At 40.4% G+C, this 19,805-nt stretch overlaps 1 protein-coding gene across 4 annotated transcripts in view; it reads left to right on the forward strand.

The window, feature by feature from the left end:
- LOC137306405 (ADP-ribose glycohydrolase MACROD1-like) overlaps window positions 1–19,805 on the forward strand; it is a 631,024-nt gene that overhangs the window by 22,494 nt on the left and 588,725 nt on the right. The window lies entirely within an intron of this gene.

Genomic DNA, 19,805 nt, shown 5'->3' on the forward strand with positions numbered 1-19,805 from the left:
TTTGACACACCTAACTCTGAAAAGCAAATAACGACCCCATGTGTAACAGGTTCGGCTGCTTTCCGTTTCCAGCATTGTCATTTTTATTTCAGATTTTCAACATTTGCAGTTTTTCTTTTTATTCCAATTCTGCCAAATATTGCCCAGCATCCTTTGCCCATTTCTCTTTTCCTCTGAATACCCTTTCTCACAAACCATGTTTTCCAGCATGCCCTTCATGTTTCTATCCATAGAGCTAGGCCATTCAGGAATGAAATCAGGAAGCACCTTTTCACAAAAAGGGTAGCAGAGAACTAGAGCTCCCTCCCCAAAAGGATGTGGAGGCTGGGGGACAATTGGAGCTTTCAAGACTGAGAAGGATAGATTTTTGTTAGGTAAGGATATCAAGGGATATGGAGCAAAGGCAGGTAAATGGAGTTGAGGTGCATATCAGCCCTGATTTAATTGAATAGCGGAGCAGGCTCAAGGGGTTAAATGGCTTCCTCCTGTTCCATATATTCCTATCCCATTTGCTGTTCTTTTCAAGTTTTTTTTGCCCTCCATGATCTTTTTCACCCCTCTCATCCTGGCAACCCTTCTTGTTGTTTTCTCATTCTAACTGTAGAGGTTACCTTGCTTTCATGTCTTTCAAAAGAAACTTCAGCATCGGTTTGCCGTATGTCATGTGCTCTCTACCCTTAACATTTAATCTAAAATATGCTTGACTGTAACAGTTTATTGGCCCCAACTTAACCTCAGATTACCCAAAATCTTTTATTACTTTCTATTCTGTTTGTATCCTATCTCAGTTGCCATTTTTTTAAGGCATATTCTCCCTATGCTTCTCTTTTGGCTTCTGTCTTCAATCCTTTTCTCCTTTTTCGTATGCATTAATTTCAGATTATGTTTTGAATATTAACGTTACAAATGTGATAATACTACTAAATGCCTGCTGGTGGTGCTGTTGATCTAACAGAAAGTCTGTTCCCCTCAGCACCACCTGCAGACTCTGTATTGTCCTTCTTTCCAACTTCTAAAATCAACCTATTCTCAAGACCATAATTTTTGCAGTGATTCTAGAAATGCAAAATGTCAAGACACAAAACGTATTGAGGTCTGCTATAAATCATCACCTGTGCTAAGTATAGAGTGAGGTGGTTGCATAGTAATTGGCACCCAGAGTCCCTCGCCATTTGGGTAAATTAAAGGTTGGTTCTAGGAAACAGGTTCTTTCAAGAGTATTTCATTTTTATTAACGCTTTTAAAGATTCCTTGCACAGTAGCCCAGATCAGTTGCTCGATAAGTAACTGCCCAGAAATACCTGGAAAGAATAGAACCTTCTTACTCGAGCACTGTGCAGTCCATATATACACATAGTGAGCTGAGCTCATACTTCTGCTTTGTAGACATATGCACAAAAACATTTTACCTGAGGCATTTCTAAAGGTGGGGGGCAGAAGAGGGAAGAAATATTTAATGTGATGTATAAGGATGTGGAATGGAAATGATAAAAGCTTGTGATAGTACAACTGGTACTTCAATACGTCAGTGTTGTAGTTACAGGAATATATTTTGTTTAAATGGTTAATGCTGATGACAACATGTCAGTTGGGAGCATTCACTGAGCCTTGCAGTATGAGCAAGGAGTTAAATTAACATCGATAGTGATATAGTTGGAAAGGGGGGCCCTTCAGCTTCAACTATTTGCATTTTAGTAACTTCCCATGTTTCAGTACCTTATTTACCCCCCTCTTCCAACTTGGTCTAAGGTTGTTAAAGTTGAATTAAAATTTCAAAATGGATTTCTTGGTGGGAATTGGATTGAAGGGATCTATGTTTTCATCTACTGCTTTGAGACTGAGATTCTTAATCTACTCCCGCCATAATCTCAGTCCAGATTACTTTTTTGATGTGTTTTGTGTTCATCAAGTTGAGGGATGTTGGTGCTCGGCATCAGTAGTGAATAATTGCTGTAGGTTGATTTATTTTCCTTGTTATATATTCTGAAAATTCCCAAACAAATAAGTTTTTTTTAAAAATGGGGTGCTGATGGTGTTGCTCGCTGTTGAAATCAGAAATGAATGGCTGAAAGTTAACCAAATGTGTATTAGTGCTTTTGAAAGATGACATAACACTAATTTGTAATGCCCACTCCTCCTCTTCTCTTCCAAAAGCATTGACTTATGCTGCTAAAAGGGCGCACAGGTACAGGATGGTCTCCAGTACCTTGTCCAAGTGGCTATTCTTAATGTGAGCCTAGACAGCGATTGATAACAGACTACTTTATCTGGCCACTAGACAATGATCAGGAGTGAGAACCCTGGCGGATTTTTTTTCTCTCTGCTGACTAACCCAACGATGCTGAGGCCAATTTAGCACCTTAGTTGTCACCCTGGCTAAGATTGATAAATTCATTAGATGCTGAGAGTTGCGACCTTCTCATCTGTTTGGCCCAATTTACCATAAGCCCTTTGCCCCCTCCAACCTTTCAGGTTGTAACTGATTATAAATAATAAAATGGTAGTGATGACCTAATGGAATGTAACCTTTTGATGATTTTGTGGATTCTTGCTGTTTACTCTGTTATTGCTTTATCAGTTTTTGATTAAACAGAGATAAAAAGAAAGACTATAAATGCTGAAAATCTGAGAAAAAACAACGTTCTGGAAATTCACAGTAACATAGAATCATAGAATCTTACAGCACAGAAGGAGGCCATTCGGCCCATCATGCCTGTGCCAGCTCTTTGAAAAAGCTAAGCAATTGGTCCCACTTCCCCCACTGCCCTTTCCCCATAGCCCTGCAAATTTTTCCTTTTCAAGTATATATCCAATTCCCTTTTGAAAGTTACTATTGAATCTGCTTCTACCACCCTGTCAGGCAATGCATTCCAGATCAGGACAACTCACAGTGTAAAAAATGTTCTTCTCATCTCCCTCTTGATCAACATCTGAAAGGTATAGTCAGTATGATGCTGAGGGCCTCTTGTGCACTTTTTTTATTTCTTAACTACAGATGTGTGTGTGTCAAAAATGACAATTTAAAAAAAAATATTATTCTATCCCAAAGTTCCTACTCACTTTCTCTCGACTTGTTTTGCCTACGGCCACTAGACTTTATGCTGATGAATATATTTGAGTCTGCTTGGAGAGCTCCGGGACTATTTACAATACATTTTGTCATGTATTTTTCCATTTGATCTGTTAAGTGTTTTCACTGAACCACTGAGACTATTACCCAATTCTCCTTTCCGCAATATGTCTGTAAATAGGATTTGACATTTGTAGTAAGCCTACAATGTTCTAGATGCATGTGTCAAGCTCCCCTGATTGCTCAGCTGGTTAAAGTAGTATGTAGTTGCGCTATCTAGACCAGGAAGGGCTCAGGTTTGATAACCAGACTGTGCTGCATTAACTGATCTCAATCTGAGTGGCTGTAAGGGCATTACAATTGCTTTCTGCATTACTGGTCCTTGCTTCTGGTATATTATCCTTTGACACCTGCTAGATGTCAAGTGAGATCAGATCTGACTTGGCTGTAATGTCCTCCCCTCCCCCCAAACATGGTAATCTGTCCTGCTGATGCTCATTGTTTAGGATTAAAGGTGACAATTATTATCTGGACAAGGTACAGGAAACTAGCTGACTCCCATGGAACCATAATCCAGAAAAGTGGGAAAATTGACAGAAAAAGGATTTTAAAAAAAACTGAAGCTCATCTGTCACCAGGGTCTTTAGAATTCTATGGTACCTCAAGGCCAATTTCTGTGACAGTCCAACTAGGTTCTGCAGAGAAAGAATGTGGACTCTGTAGTGGGTTGATCCAATTGCTATGACACATTATTGTGTGGTTCACACATTTATATCTTAAAGAAATTGTAACAGTGAAGAGTGGCAGGAAAATAACAAAGAAGCTGCTTACAAACTCCAGGCAGCATATAATTACAATTACAATCATTTTACAGCAAAAAAGCAAACAAAAAACTTGCCAATTTTACATGTATCCTCTTATTACCCCTATAAATTGCTAACACAATTCTTAGAACATTATCATAAAAGGAAAAACATGCTCATTTAAAGATTAATTTCTTTCCAATCGTAGCCAGAGCATCTCCAGCAGTGGCTTCTCTTCCCACCCCTGCAATGTTACCTCTGGAGTCCGCCAAGGATCGATCCTTGGTCCCCTCTTCGTCCTCATCTACAAGCTGCCCCTCGGCAACTTCATCCAAAGATATGGGTGAGTTGAGTTTCGGACCCTATATCCTCTCCATCATGAAATCCGCCTACTTCCAACAAAGCCCACTTTAGCCCCTGCCTCAGCCCATCAGCTGCTGAAACTCTCATCTGTACCTTTTTCGCCTCCTGACTCAACTATTCCAATGCTCTCCTGGCCAGCCTCCCATCCCTCCATGCTCTGTAAACTTCAGCTCAACCAAAACTCTGCTATCTGTATCCTATCCTACACCAGATCCCGCTCACCCATTACTCCTTACTGACCTACATTGTCTCCCTGTCCCCAATGCCTCCAATATAAAATTCTCACCTTCATGTTTAAATCCCTTCACGGCCTTGCTCCTCCTGCAATCTCCGCCAGCTATACAACTCTCCCAGAACTCTCCATTTTTCTGACTTTGGCTCCTTGTGCATACCCACTCCTTTTGCCTCACCATTGCCGGCTGTGCCATCCGCTGTCTAGACCCAGTGTTCTGGAATAGCCTCCCTAAGGCACTCCGCCTCTCCATCTTTTAAGACCCTTCTGAAAACCCACCTCTTTGACCAAACTTTTGATGACTCCTCCTAATATTTCATTCTCTGCCTCAGTGCCCATTTTTGTCTGATTACGCCTCTGTGAAGCACCTTGGGACGTTCTTCTATGTTAAAGGTGAAATATAATTGCATGTTTTTTTACAGCATTACTCAAAAAAAAATTAAAAATAAACTTAAATGATATATGGTATGTTAAATCACATGTATATTAAACATAGATCTGTAGGAAACCAAATTAAACGCTCAATTTAAAAAAAAAGTACCTTTAGCAGTAGAGCAGTAATCTTTTGTAGGTGGTGCTGTTCAGTCACATGCAAGTCCTGCAGAGCAATAGTGGATCTGTAACTGAGAGCAGGCCTTTTATATGCTCCCTAGAAGCTGTCAACGCTTTCTTTGTTATTTTCCCACTGTGCTTTGCTGTGCTGCCATCTGATTGGTTCATTGATATCAAATGCTATTTTGAAATGCAAAAGAGCAGTTATATATAACACGACAGCCATTTTCTGTTCTTTATTTTTATCTTTTAAAAAATATTTTATGTTAAAAATGGGTTTTCCATTGTGGGGGAGAAACTCTGTTGTTAGTTAGGCAAGTGATGCTGCAAAATTGCAGAGTGCTAGGGGCTCTTGTTATTGTTGTAAGCAAAAATAGACCAGGTAACACGTCGGGTTGAAATGGGAAGCAGGAAGTCGCTGATCAAATGAAGCTATAAGTATCGCTGTGTTGAAATCACTACCTATCACACACAGTATCCTTAACTCATTCTTTCCCAGGACTTCAAAACTGTGAAACTCCTTACTTCCCTCAGTCATCCCTTCATCCCGCAGTTCATGTCCAAATTTGCAGAGCATAATAAAATAGGAGGCATAGTAAATAATTTTGAGGACTGAAGAAAGCTGCAAGGAGATAATAATATGGTGGAATGGGCAAAAAAGAGGTGGATGGAATTTAGTGTCAGTAAATATAAGATGGTACATTTTGGTAAAAAAGAATAAACTTTGAATGGGGGAAAGCTGGGTGATGTGGAAGAGCAGAGGAATTTGAGTTTCAAGTTCATGAGACCTTAAAAGCAGCAGCTCAAATGAATAAGGCCATAAAAAAGCTGATGGAATGCTGGGTTTTATGGCAAGATGTATAGATGTAATGCTAAATCTATATAAAACTTTAGTAAAACGAGGTTTAGGGCTCCATACTGTAGGAAGGATGTTGAGGCAAGAGAGAGGGTACAGTGCAGTCATTAGAATGCTGCCTGGTGTGAGGAAATACAAATATGCAGAAATTGGGACTTTTTTTTTTAGAACAGTAGAGATTATGGATTGACTTAATAGAGATGTTTTAAATTATGAACAAATGAAACAGAGCAGATAGAAACGGACCATTTCCAGTGATTGAGGAGTCTACAACGAGGGAGGCAAAACTTGTTCTACACAGAGGGTTGTGAGTTTGTGGAATGTACCACCAGAGTTAATGATTGAAGCAGAGACCATGTCAACATTTAAGAATAGGTTAGATAGGTGGTTCAAGGACCCCGATCCTGATCCCGGACCCGAACCCCAGACCCACTTACCTGAGGGCCGCTGCAATGCCAGCAACGTCCTGATCTTGTACTCCTCTTAGCTGGCGGGCTCTTATTGCCTCGCCGGCTGCATTGAAATTATGCCCGATGCCCAATAATAGTGGAGCCTTGGGCCTCACTATTCAGGCACAGGGAATGTACTCTGCACCCCAAATTTCTGGGCCTAAGATTATTAAGTCTGTGGAAAAGGAAAATCTGGCATATTAAAATTAAATTGTGAGAGTTGGACACAGGTTTAAACTAGTAAAAGGTAAATTTATGACAGTTGTCAGGAAATTCTTCTTCACACAAAGAGTGATCAACACATGGAATGGACTCTCAGTTGGAGTAATGGAGTTGAAAACCTTGGAATCCTTTAAGAAACAATTGGATACCTTAATTGGTTGACTTTAGGGTCTTTCTAGCTGGGTTAAAGGGTCTTTCTCATGTGTAATTATCTTGTAATTCACTGTGAGCTTTTCACTGAGTGAATGAAAGAGAGAAACACTAGAAGGAAAAAGAAGCAGAAACAGAAAGAATAGTTTGGGTGAGAGGGCAGGCAGGCAACAGGTTTCTGTTAATGGGGGTTTCATTTCCTCCCTGCTTAGATGGAAGTTGCAAAAGAAAGCAATGTGGATTGACGTCCTTAGATTTTGTTTTCTTTCCCATTCTGTGGGGAAGTGTCTGATCATCCACTGATATGGCTGAAATTGAGAATTGGTCCATATGAGAAACTATGATTGCCAGATTGCCTACATCAATACAAAAATTTGCTATTTGAAAAAACAGAGTTACATTCAGTCATGTGCAACGCAGATTGTCTGTGTGTATGATTTATCTTTTAATATATATATGTTTCATCATCAGCTTCAAAGTTTACTTATCTGGGTGAATCATCATGGTACTTATAAGATCACAAAGCATGTTATGCTGATGATGCATTGAATGTGCTTTTTTCACATTGTGACTTGAAACTTAATCTCTGATTTGTCTTGCTTCATTAGTTCCCCACCCCTACATCGGTGTCCCTGATTCTAAGGCAGTATTTCCCTTTATCTAAGTGTAAAGAAGGTACTAATCTAAATGAACTGGACCATGTTTCTAATTGAACAGAAACTAGAATTTTGAATTAATTTAAACTAAAGGGAAAGTTAAGTGAGTGTTCGCTGCATTCTCACATGAAGGGAGGTTATTGTGCATTGTGGGGGAAGGAGTGAATTCTTGTGTAACTTTGGTTCTTGGGGACCTTCCTGCTCTGAAAATTCAGTTGAGAGTTGCTAGAACTGTTGAAAAAAAAATAAGAGTTAAGATGAAAGGAACATTCATTTATTCCCCAGATCTGATGGTACTTTAGTAGACTAAAGGCAGTATCACAGCAGTCTATAAATAAGTAATTTCTTCATTGAAGTCATGAAAAAACAGGTCCTGGGCAAATAAAAACTCCCTCTTTAGTTGCTGAGCTGGGCATGTTAAAAAAAATTGCTGATGGCAAACTGTGAAGGATTAAAAGTTCAGGAGGCCTTGGAACTATAGCCCTATGAGCCGGGTTCAATTGGTTGAATTTGAGAAAAGGGTTGTAGCAAAATAATGGGCATGACAGGGCTAATGCTATACAGATGGTTAACGATGTGATGGCTATTGAGGGGACTGAAAGACGAAGTGCAGATGTCACTGCATTTAAAGCCCTTTTAATTAAAAAAGAGATGCAGTGGGTTACGCACAATGAACTGAGAGTACGTTCAGCTTCAGCACATCACAACAAAGTTCCCTCTTCCGGTGTCACTCAGGATTTATTGGACCCCCTACTCTTCAACAATGTGTGCGGCTGACTTTAACAGGCATGTATCTGTAGTTATACTAGAAGACCTTTGTAAGAAGACAAAGTAACTGTTTTGCCTATTACAGTCTATTTAAAAAGTGTCTTTTTTTATGGAGTTAGTTGTACTTTTAAATTTTTTTCCTCGAGAATTTGTTGAACTTTTCAATTATAATGAATATTGCAAACCTTATTTAAGTTTTTTATATTGGCAATTAGAAAAAATAACTTTTCTAAAAAAATGGATGATATGTAGATGTTTTTATTGGTAGCTGAATATTTGACACTAAAATTTAATTTGATGCCTATTTTTTATTATCACCAAAAAAGAACAATTTTCTTGGGGAGTGGATGGGGGGGAGGGGTAATGGATAAGAGATGCAGAGATACTTGAAAGATAAGTACTAAAACATGCAATCCTCTAGTATTAGTAAAAAGTTATTTTCTACTTCGGTTAAAATTGTTTGTGACAGCATGGAAGGTTCCGACCTCAGTGTTGGCCTTCTGATGGACCAAGATTCACAGGTGCAGTAAAAGTCAAGAATATTGCTCATAGATTGTGGGTTTCTATTTGAGCAGTGGCCTTCCTGGAGCCCAAGCACCAATATAAAAGTCCAATTACTGTTAAGAGCTGTGCAAAACTGCCTTAAATGATGTGTCTCCAGTTCTTAATTTTGTATGAGGAACGTCTAGCCTTTGGTGTCTCCCCAGATGGTCAACATTTGAAAAATCAAGGTCACAAATTAGCCCCGTTTATATTGCAGATTCAGCAATACTGGCATTACTGGTGTATGGAACAGTGTGTTACTAAATCATATTTGCAACTTTATTGTTCTGGCCACAATGTTGGAGCAAGGCCAATGATGTCAAACATGCAGTTTGTCCAGGACCAGATCAAAATGGTATGTCCAACAGCAAGTGCCACTGCAAGCAATAATTTACCTGTGCCATCAAGAGCACTTTCATTCCACTTAAAGCGAAATAACCTCCTAAGAAGGGTTTTGATAACACTATTGCTGTGTAGTTTATGCTGTGAAAGTGCCTCCTGTAAGATAAATTGGGTATAAAATGAATTACAGAGCAGCTTATTGCTGAGGGATAATTTACATTTGTGAATTATCTTGTTCCTTTTTGCACAGGTAAGACATAATCCCATGGCTGAAAGGCTTTGCACACCACTTTATATTTAGCAGTTCCTCAGAAATCCTCCTGTTTGTTAATACAATTTCAAATTGTGTGCTGACCAAGAAGCATATCCCTATTGCCTGTACAAATTATTTGTGGAGCTTTGCTCTGTGTGCTTAGAACCAGCATTTGATGTGTATGCCTTAAGCACTGCTTGTTGGTAATGTAGGCTAGAGATGAAATAAAAGGTTTCATTTAGGTTTCCACGACTAATCCGTTAGAGAGGGTGGGAACTTCAGCAGCAGCCTAATTGAAGTGTTCCATTTACTTAGGCATTTCTTTGAAGTGAGAGTTGTACTCATTGATCTCTGGGGTATTTGAACTCTGAATAAAGAATTTTAAATTCTTCTTCATTTTTAAAAGGTAGTAGCAGTGGTGGCGAGGGCTTGAGTTTGAGAGATTACTTAGCAATGAACTTGAGTTCTAATTAAGTAAAAAAGCATGTTATTTTTCTTTGACTTTACACATATAAGGGCAGAAATTGTGAGGCTTCGCTGCTGTACGCAAAGTCTTACATATTGGGTGCAGAATTGGGGTTATGATGTTGTAGCCCTATTTCGGATCTTTTCTCAGGCCTACTGAAGCTGTGCACTGGCAACAGAGCCTTGCACTTTCTGCCATATATTCTAGTCTTCGTTACCTAAGCAAGTGTACTATAAATGTTTTTCATAATTGGGTACCCTGACTGAAGGACCAAGGCTTATAATGTGGGACAACTACCAAAATTGAAAAATAGTATAGGATAGAAGAAAAGGTAGTTAGAAAGTCGTGATTAGATGACACCAAGCTTGCTTCTTAAATTGTGGGATGGAATCAGATTGTACAGTTTGGTACTGCCATGTAAAGTGTAGGTTCATGCTTGTTGTTTCCCAGTGGTGAATTGCTGATGTTGCTACAGTTGAGGAGGCGAGGTACTTACTAATCAGAGATTAGGGACTTTCCCATAGGAAAGGAGAAAATAAATCAAGGGATTGAGTTAATCTTGGTCATTCTTGTGAAGTAAAAATAGAATGTGATGGAAATATTGAGTTGTTCACTCAACATCTGAAACAGAAAAGCCAGATTAACATTTTGGGTGAGATCCTTCTTCAGTCGTGGTTTTTGATCCCACCTGAAACATTAACCTGTCTTTCAGATGCTGATAACCTGTGCATTTTCAGAATTTTCTGTTTTTATTTCCAACATATAGCCAGCATTCATGGTTTTTATTCCCATCACTCTCATGTCTGGGGCTGGATCAAAATCACTGGGATCAAGTCACTGCCCATCCTCTCTTCTGGGTAATGGTGCATTCCATTGAGAGTCTCTCAAAACCTTGAATAAACACTCAAAATTGTTTAATTCTTAAATATTTGATCAATGAGTTCAGCTGTGTGGCCTTTCATGACATAACAGAAAACATTGGCCGATCGAGCGCCTCTTTCCATAGAAACCCATAGTTCCCCCTATTTTTCTCCAGGAATATATCATTGTGATTATAAAGAGTGATAACACAATTTGATATATTCCCCTTTTAATTTTTTTGGCTATGCTGTAGTTTTTGATATACTGTGGTTTTAATTAATTCTGTGCTAAATGGATAGCTGAAGACAGTGTAGTTAATAAAACGGTATTTTAAAGTTGTCTGTGACATAATTACTGCAGATTTATAGAGGAATTATTAGCAGCTGAGTACAAGGAAATTGTATGTTACGAATATGTTATATTACTTTGGAGTTGTGAAATTAACGGGGATGGAGCCCTCTGTCGTAATTTGCATGCCATTATGATTTATTGATATGTTCATTTCTGAAATATTGCCAACTAATCTATAGGCACTTTCATATTATAAAACTGCAGCCAACGGCAACGCATGGTTCTCTTGCCATCAACTGCACTTAGAAATATAAAACCAGTTGACTTGTCTAGTTTGGGCAGCATCAGAGACTCACTTTTTTGGAAGGTCTTGTAAACTGCTACCAGATTCCTTGATTTTGATCTGGCTATACAGACTGGCTGTGGGTGAAAATGCAATCTGGGGTGTGGCACTAGGAGGCCAGTTTTGTTACTGTTCTTTCAATGCCTTCACGGATAAAGGCACAGCCTAGTAAAAGGATTAGCTGTTTATAGACCAGTAAGATCCCAAGTTCAATCCTCAGTCTGTGCTGAGTTAGCTGATATTAACTGAGCCATAGTTGGAACAGTGCAATTGGTCTCTTTGCCCCTGGTACGGGGAAGGGAAAAGTGAATTGGGCTCTGGCTCTTGATTAATATCCAGTGACCTTTTTCTAGAAGTTTGTGTACGTGTGTGTGTGTGAACACACAGGATTTGCACATGAAGCGAAGGGAGTTGGGTGAGGTATCTGTGGAACTGTAATATAGGAAGAGGTTGAATTTCCCCCTTCAAGGATAATGTACCACATCTCCTTGTGATTGGTTCTACACTGGCATTGCTGGAGGCCTAGAGATGTGGGTCATCTTTTTTTTTGTTATTCGGTCATGGGATGTGGGCGTCGCTGGCAAGGCCAGCATCTATTGCCCATTCCTAATTGCCCTTGAGAAGGTGGTGGTGAGACGCCTTCTTGAACCAATGCAGTCCGTGTGGTGAAGATTCTCCCACAGTGCTGTTAGGAAGGGAGTTCCAGGATTTTGACCCAGTGACGATGAAGGAACGGCGATATATTTCCAAGGCAGGATGGTGTGTGACTTGGAGGGGAATGTGCAGGTGGTGTTGTTCCCATGTGCCTGCTGCCCTTGTCCTTCTAGGTGGTAGAGGTCGCGGGTTTGGGAGGTGACCCCCAGGATGTTAATGGTGGGGGATTCGGCGATGGTAATGCCGTTGAATGTCAAGGGGAGGTGGTTGGACTCTCTCTAGTTAGAGATGGTTATTGCCTGGCGCGAATGTTACTTGCCACTTATGAGCCCAAGCCTGGATGTTGTCCAGGTCTTGCTGCATGCGGCCACGGACTGCTTCATTATCTGAGGGGTTGCAAATGGAACTGAACACTGTGCAATCGTCAGTGAACATCCCCATTTCTGATCTTATCATGGAGGGAAGGTCATTGATGAAGCAGCTGAAGATGGTTGGGCCTAGAACACTGCCCTGAGGAACTCCTGCAGCAATGTCCTGGGGCTGAGATGATTGGTCTCCAACAACCACTACCACCTTCCTTTGTGCTAAGTACTTCAATTTTACTATGGCTCCTTGGTAGCACACTCGGTCAAATGCTGCCTTAATGTCAAGGGCAGTCACTCTCACCTCACCTCTGGAATTCAGCTCTTTTGTCCATGTTTGGACCAAGGCTGTAATGAGGTCTGGAGCCGAATGGTCCTGGCGGAACCCAAACTGAGTATCGGTGAGCACGTTATTGGTGAGTAAGTGCCGCTTGATAGCACTGTCGACGACACTTTGCTGATGATTGAGAGTAGACTGATGGGGCGGTAATTGGCTGGATTGGATTTATCCTGCTTTTTGTGGACAGGACATACCTGGGCAATTTTCCACATTGTTGGGTAGATGCCAGTGTTGTAGCTGTACTGGAACAGTTTGGCTAGAGGTGCGGCTAGTTCTGGAGCACAAGTCTTCAGCACTACAGCCAGGATGTTATCGGGGCCCATAGCCTTTGTTGTATCCAGTGCGCTCAGCTGTTTCTTAATATCACGTGGAGTGAATCGAATTGGCTGAAGACTGGCTTCTGTGATGGTGGGGATATCGGGAGGAGGCTGAGATGGATCATCTACTTGGCACTTCTGGCTGAAGATGGTTGCAAACGCTTCAGCCTTGTCTTTTGCACTCATGTGCTGGACTCTGCCATCATTGAGGATGGGGATGTTCACAGAGCCTCCTCCTCCCGTTAGTTGTTTAATTGTCCACCACCATTCACGACTGGATGTGGCAGGACTGCAGAGCTTTGATCTGATCCGTTGGTTGTGGATTGTTCTGTCCAGTTTAAACTGGTGTTCACCATCCAATGGTGAGGAGTGTCTCAAAGGAGGTCAGAGAAGTAGAGAGGTGCAGGGGTTTAGGGGGGGAAATTCCAGAGCTTAGGGTATAAATGGCTGAAGGCACATCCACCAATTGAGGGGCAAAAGAAATCAGGGATACACAGGAGGCCAGAATTAGAGGAATACCGAGTTCTCGGTGGGTTATAGGGCTGGAGGAGGTTACTGAGGTAGGGAGGGCAAGGCCATGGAGGGATTTGAACACAAGGATGAGAATTTTTGATTTGAGGCGTTGCTGGACCGGAGCAAATTTAGGTCAGCAAGCACAGGGGTGCTGTGTGAACAGGACTTGGTGCGAGTCAGAATATGGGCAACAGAGCTTTGGATGAGCTGAAGTTTATGGAGGGTGGAAGATGGGAGGCCAGCCAGGAGAGCATTGGAATAGTCGAGTCTGGAGGTAACAAAGGCATGGTTGAGGGTTTCAGCAGCAGATGAGCAGAAGCAGGGGCAGAGACTGGCGATATTACGGGGGTGGAAGTAAGCGGACTTGGTGATGGAGAGGATTATGTGATCGGAAGCTCAGCTCAGGGTCAGATGGGATGCTGAGGTTGCGAACAGTCTGGTTCAGCCTCAAACAGTGGCCAGGGAGGGGTTGGAATCAGTGGCTGGGCAATGAAGTTTGTGGCGGGAGCTGAAGACAATGGCATCTGTCTTCCCAATATTTAATTGGAGGAAATTTCTGCTGTTCCAAAACTGGATGTTGGACAAGCAGCATGACAAATCAGAGGCAGTGGAGGGGTCAAGAGAGGTGGGGATGAGGTCGTCAGCCTACATATGGAATCTGACGTGTTTTCGGATGATGTTGCCATGGGGCTGCATGTAGATGAGAAACAGGAGGTGGCCAAGGATAGATCCTTGAGGGAGTGTAGAGGTAACGGTGCTGGAGTGGAAAGAGAAGCCATTGCAGGAGATTCTCTGGCTATGACAGAACAGATAAGAATGGAGCCAGGTAGTAGCAGCCCCATTCAGCTGGATAATGCAGAGGGGCGTTGGAGGAGGATGGTAGTCAACTGAGTCAAAGGCTGCAGACAGGTCGAGAAGGATGAGGAGGGATAGTGCACCACGGTCGCAGTCACAAAGGATGTCATTTGTGACTTTAATAAGGGCTGTTTCAGTGCTGTGGCAGGGGCGGAAACCTCATTGGAGAGGTTCAAACACGGAGTTGTGGTAGAGGTGGGCATGGATTTGGGAGGTGACAACATGTTCAAGGACTTTGGAGAAGAAAGGCAGGTTGGAAATGGGGTGGTAGTTAGCAAGTACAGAGAGGTCAAGGGTGGGTTTTTTGAGGAGCGGGATGATAACGGCAGATTTGAAAGTTGAAAATGTAGTTGTAGGGAGGTGCTGAGTGGATGCCAGGCTTTTCTCACAGGCAAAGTGGAAGATTCAACAACAATTTGCATTTATATAGCGCCTTTAATGTAGTAAAACGTCCCAAGGCGCTTCATTTCAGCGGAAGAGTCACCTCTCAAACACATCCTAAAGCCTGGTCATAGAGCGTTGTCGGGAAAGGAGGTCTCACATCTCCTGGCCAAGTAGGTTGTGTGGTATGGGGAGACTTTGGAGAAAAATATAATTCACAAAGTTAAGTTACTAGTGATGGCAGTAAGCATCAAGTCTTTATTTTTAAAATTTTATTTTGAAGAGAACAAGGAAATTTTCACATTTGTATGTACAAGAAAAAAAGTCAGCCTGTTTCAGTCTGAACACACACTTAACATTGAAATTTCAAGGCACCTACAAAAAGAGGCCAAAGGGCTTCACAATGCACTTTGGTTTTGTCTTCTGAAAATCCTTATTTCTGTGTAGTAATTCTCATGATCAAAAACACAGCAAACCAACCCTAAACAATACAACATCTAGAGAATGAAAAAGGAATGACAATATCTTTCTTTAAATGGCTATTGAGCTTAACTAATTAACCTGCTCCCCTTGATTTACTGTCTTCTGTAGAAAGTAATTATTCACATTATAAAACAGATGCCAGAGTTGATATCAATAATTCACTTTTTGAAAGCCAGGTCTTCTTAGGAAGCAGTCTAATAACTGCGAGTGCTGTGAAAAATGAAACTGTATTTCTGCAGTTCCATCATTTCCCCCCATGTTCTCTGAAGTTAATTTTTGTGTGTTCACTCCTTGTCCCTCAACCTCCACTCCCAGATTTGAATAGAACATTAGAATGGTGGGTGCAGGCAATATTCACACTGACTTTTCAACCATCTGCGATATTTAGTGCATAGCACTTTTAACTAATTTCAGAAAAAAAATCCCGGGACAGATCCCTGCCATGATGTATATTTGATCACTTTTGTCCAGAACAACCTGAGAATGATAAATAGTGCTATGCAACATTATATTGTTTCTGCAGTCAACTGTCCCTCCCAATAATGACCACCGCTTCATCATATTCTCAGTGGACTGTTCTGGCATTTGCGTCAGAGGTATATCAGTCTGTGCAGCTCATGACACCATCCAAGACAATATTTTATTTGATAAGCAGGGTGCGACATACATTTTTCACAGTCAAGTGGATGCCATTATCAAGATTTTGACCTCATTTAAAAGGTTACTTTAGGATTCTTAAGTAATTGGTTAGTCTGGGATTTACATTAAGCAGAGAACATAGCTATTCTTTATACTGCAAGTAAGGAAATATTAGCGCAAAGCATACTTGTTGTAACCTTAGGATACCAGCATGTTTGCACAGAGTTAATTTTGCTGAGCAACAATTGATTCTGAATGCTGTATGGTGTGAGCCTGATCAGAGTTTAAATGCAGTTACTTTAAATTTGCAATGACCTAGGCCTGTGAGAATATAGCAAATTTTATTTGATAGTGAAAATTTCCTGATTTACAGTAGTCCCTGTAGCTAGTGTTCTGGTGATGCTATTATCTATTTAAATGTAGCAGACTGTCGGTAGCCATTATTGTGCTAAAAATGAGAAGTGAATTGTGGTAATCTTTGGCTTCTCCTCGGGTTGCCTTCTTTTGCCAAGTGAAAACCAAATAGGAAGTAAAACAGGAGCAGGTTAGGGAAGGGATCAAGGCTTGAGTTCTGAGATTTGTTTTGCTGATGGTAAAAATTAATCAAAACTTTAATTAAAAAAAAAATGGATGATGTGGGCATCGCAGGCAAGGCTGGCATTTATTGCCCACCCCTAGTTGCCCTGAGAAGGTGGTTGTGGACTGCCTTCTTACTAGGCCACGTCAGAGGGCAGTTAAGAGTCAACCACGTCGGTGTGGGACTGGAGTTACACATAGGCTGGACCGGGTAAGGACGGCAGGCTTAATTCCCTAAAGGACATTTGTGAACCAGTTAGGTTTTTACGACAACCCGACAATTTCATGGTCACTTTTACGGATACCAGCTTTTAATTACCAGATATTTAAAATTTGAATTCAAATTCTCTAACTGCCCTCGGTGGGATTTGAACTCCTGGGGTCTGAATTATTTTTGAATTATAGTTGAGTTAATTAACCACTATACTACTGTACCCTTATGGCCTCAATAATTAATACTTCCACATGATAACTCACAGAAATACATGGAAAAAATTAACTTTTATCTTAGAAATAAAACTTTTGTTGTCTGGTTTACCTCCTAGAAATATCCAGATAGTCTGCTCAAAAACTGGACTGTCTGTGGCAAAATTGGCAGGTAGTAGCCCTAGATTCTCCCTGATGCCTTTTGATACATGCACTGAGATGTTAAATGACATTTCATTATTCTTCAAAGTGGTCCCAATAAATATTCCTTGGAAAGGGAAAATGATGTTTCCTTGTGTAATGTTGACACCATTTGCCATGAAAGGGTAGATATATGGCGGGTTCAGCTGAGCTGCATAGTACAATTTTTGCAGTAGAGTTTACCCACTAATGCTATTGCCATTATGGCCTCAGCTGTATAAAAATAAATAGGTCTGCTCACCAGGGGCACACGATCATTTGTTCACATTTCATGAAATGAAGGAAGACAAAAAAGTAATTGTTTACAAAATATAACATTGTTAAGGAAATATTTTTTAGTGAATTATTTCTTGGTTTTGTGTCACCTCAGGGTTGATGCCCCTTAGTTCATGTGAAGTAGGTTTCATTGATTTCCAAGTAATTGAGAGCAAAGCGACATTATTGTTAGCAAGTGAACTAAGGTGGTGGTAGTATGGCTGACTTAATGGGCCATGTGTTTACCCTCTAATTCTTTCATGATACTCTACGGCTGACCACAGTGGTGTTTTGACAGCTGAGGAGATGGGATTCAAGACATCATCGAAAACCATCTACATTTTTGGTTTACAGGTCAGTAATGCTGTGCTATTTCAAAATGCACAAGTGCATTGCCCACCACAGTTGATCAAAGAGCAAATGTTATAGAATGCTTAAGGATACTGAAGAAAAACAATCTATCTACCTTGCAAAAGACTAACTTAGAGCTTAAATAGATTTATAAATTAATAAATACGTGCTTTCATTGGGAGTGGGGAAGGGTTTTTTAGGGGTGGAGCAGTTAGATGACAGGAGAACAGTAAAGGTTGGATTGCATATTCCTTTAAACCCAACAATCAGTGAAACATGAATAAAGGAAACACTTTTGAGAACAACTGTGTTGTCATTACAATTTCAGTAAAACATAATGGTGAGTGTGTGAAATGTTTGTACTACATGTAAAAATCATGTGTAATGTGAATTACATCCAGCCGTACACTTTATAGATTTTACCTGTCCAAACTTGAGTTGTGATTGAAGAGAACATTTTAATCAGTGTAACATTAGGGTGATGTACTGGTGATTACAGATCTCTCAGTGGTGATGATGCTAGTGGTGTGAGTAATTTGAGATGATGAACAGAGAATGTGTACATTAAAGCTGATGACCTTAAATGTGATTTTTTTTGTTATAATGCATTAGTACCATTACACTAATTATGACCAGTAATAAAATTGAAGAGAATATATTTTGGGTAGGGTAGTCGTTATGTTGCATATGGTTACAGTCAGTGTTGAATCGACAGGTCAAAACTCAAATGTGCTGTGCTAGAGAGTGTTTGGACATAGGTTCAATTCCTGATCTTGGTTGTGCTGCCCAGGGTGGGTGCTAAATAGATGGCAGGCACCACCCTGTGAGAGTGAAGGAAGATTGGAGAGGAAAGTCATCCTACTGTGCAGCACACTTCCTGACAGCAATTTGACTGCAGGACATGCTGCAAAATAAATTATCTATCCACCTTTTTGAGTGCAAAATTATGTGTTACATTGGAGGAACTTGACAGCAGTAAATGTCAAGTTGACCAAATCAAGTGTATAAGTTTGGTCTAGTTCCAGTCTGTATTAAGATCTGTAGTTTTCAAGTTAGAATTACATAAGAACATAGGAACAGGAGTAGGCCATTCAGCCCCTCGAGCCTGTTCCACCATTCAATGAGATTCCTCATACAAGCAGAATTTTAAAAAATCCTCCCACTCACTTTTCTCCTCTTTTTCTCCTTTCCTGATGGGGGTCTCTTATGCTTAGATAGGTGTGGTTGCAGCCAGGTACCATTTGTTACCTTCTCCAAGTTTCCATGTGTCAACCTGGAGAGGAAGCATCTGTCGGTAATTTGACTGTGAGGCACATCACAGGTGAGCCTCATTGCATATTCTTTCTCTCTCTCTCTCTCTGTTATGGGGCCAGCTTGGAATCTCTTTGATTTGTATAGCTCATTTACTCACTGGGCCATTGAAGGGGGTAAAATTTATTTTCCATTTATTTAACTAATATTTCACCAAATGCTATTCATGACATGATATTTTCTAAATTATTAAGCTAAAACATGGATGGGAGGATGGGTGAGACATTATAATAGTGGATGCTTACAGTCTTTGCACTAAAAATGCCTTTGTTTGTCAGCCAGTAGCAGAGTATTTTAAAGTATTGTCCTCGTGGCCAATGTTATTTCAGGCACAACGTCTATGATGCTTGATGCTCAGATATGCAAGTAATATTGGTGCAGATTATCATTCACGCTTGGCTGCTAGAAATGGTTTGTAAATCAAACCAGTGGAAGCATCTGGCAGTTTTCCTGTTTGGTGGAGTGATACTGTAAAGAATATTGGTGGCTCATTTTTCCCTTTTTGTTTTTTTACATTTTGAAAATGAGTTGTGTTACCAGTTTAAAGCTTTAATATCACATTTCTCTCAAGTAATGGTGCTGAGAATTAGAATCAATATTTTATTTCTTGTACTATGCTTTGTGACATTATGTACTGTGCACAGCATTTTAATTATATTCTGGGTGGCTGAGACAAATGTTTTGCATAACATTTTACTTAATTGTCTTTTTAAGTGATGCACTTTAAAAAAAAATTGTTTTAATTTAAGGGTGTATTATACTTTTATCTCTTCTGAGGCCACATATAAAAAATATATGCTAAAATTGTTCTAATATGCCTCTAACTCGGGTGATTCTGCTTCCGTCTAGATCAGTTGGTGTGACAGACACAACAGTCTAAACCTATCATGTACATCATTGTCTGAATGGTCAAGCTGCAGA

This window comes from Heptranchias perlo, chromosome 43 (genome assembly GCF_035084215.1).
Source record: "Heptranchias perlo isolate sHepPer1 chromosome 43, sHepPer1.hap1, whole genome shotgun sequence".
Taxonomy (NCBI): Eukaryota; Metazoa; Chordata; class Chondrichthyes; order Hexanchiformes; family Hexanchidae; genus Heptranchias; species Heptranchias perlo.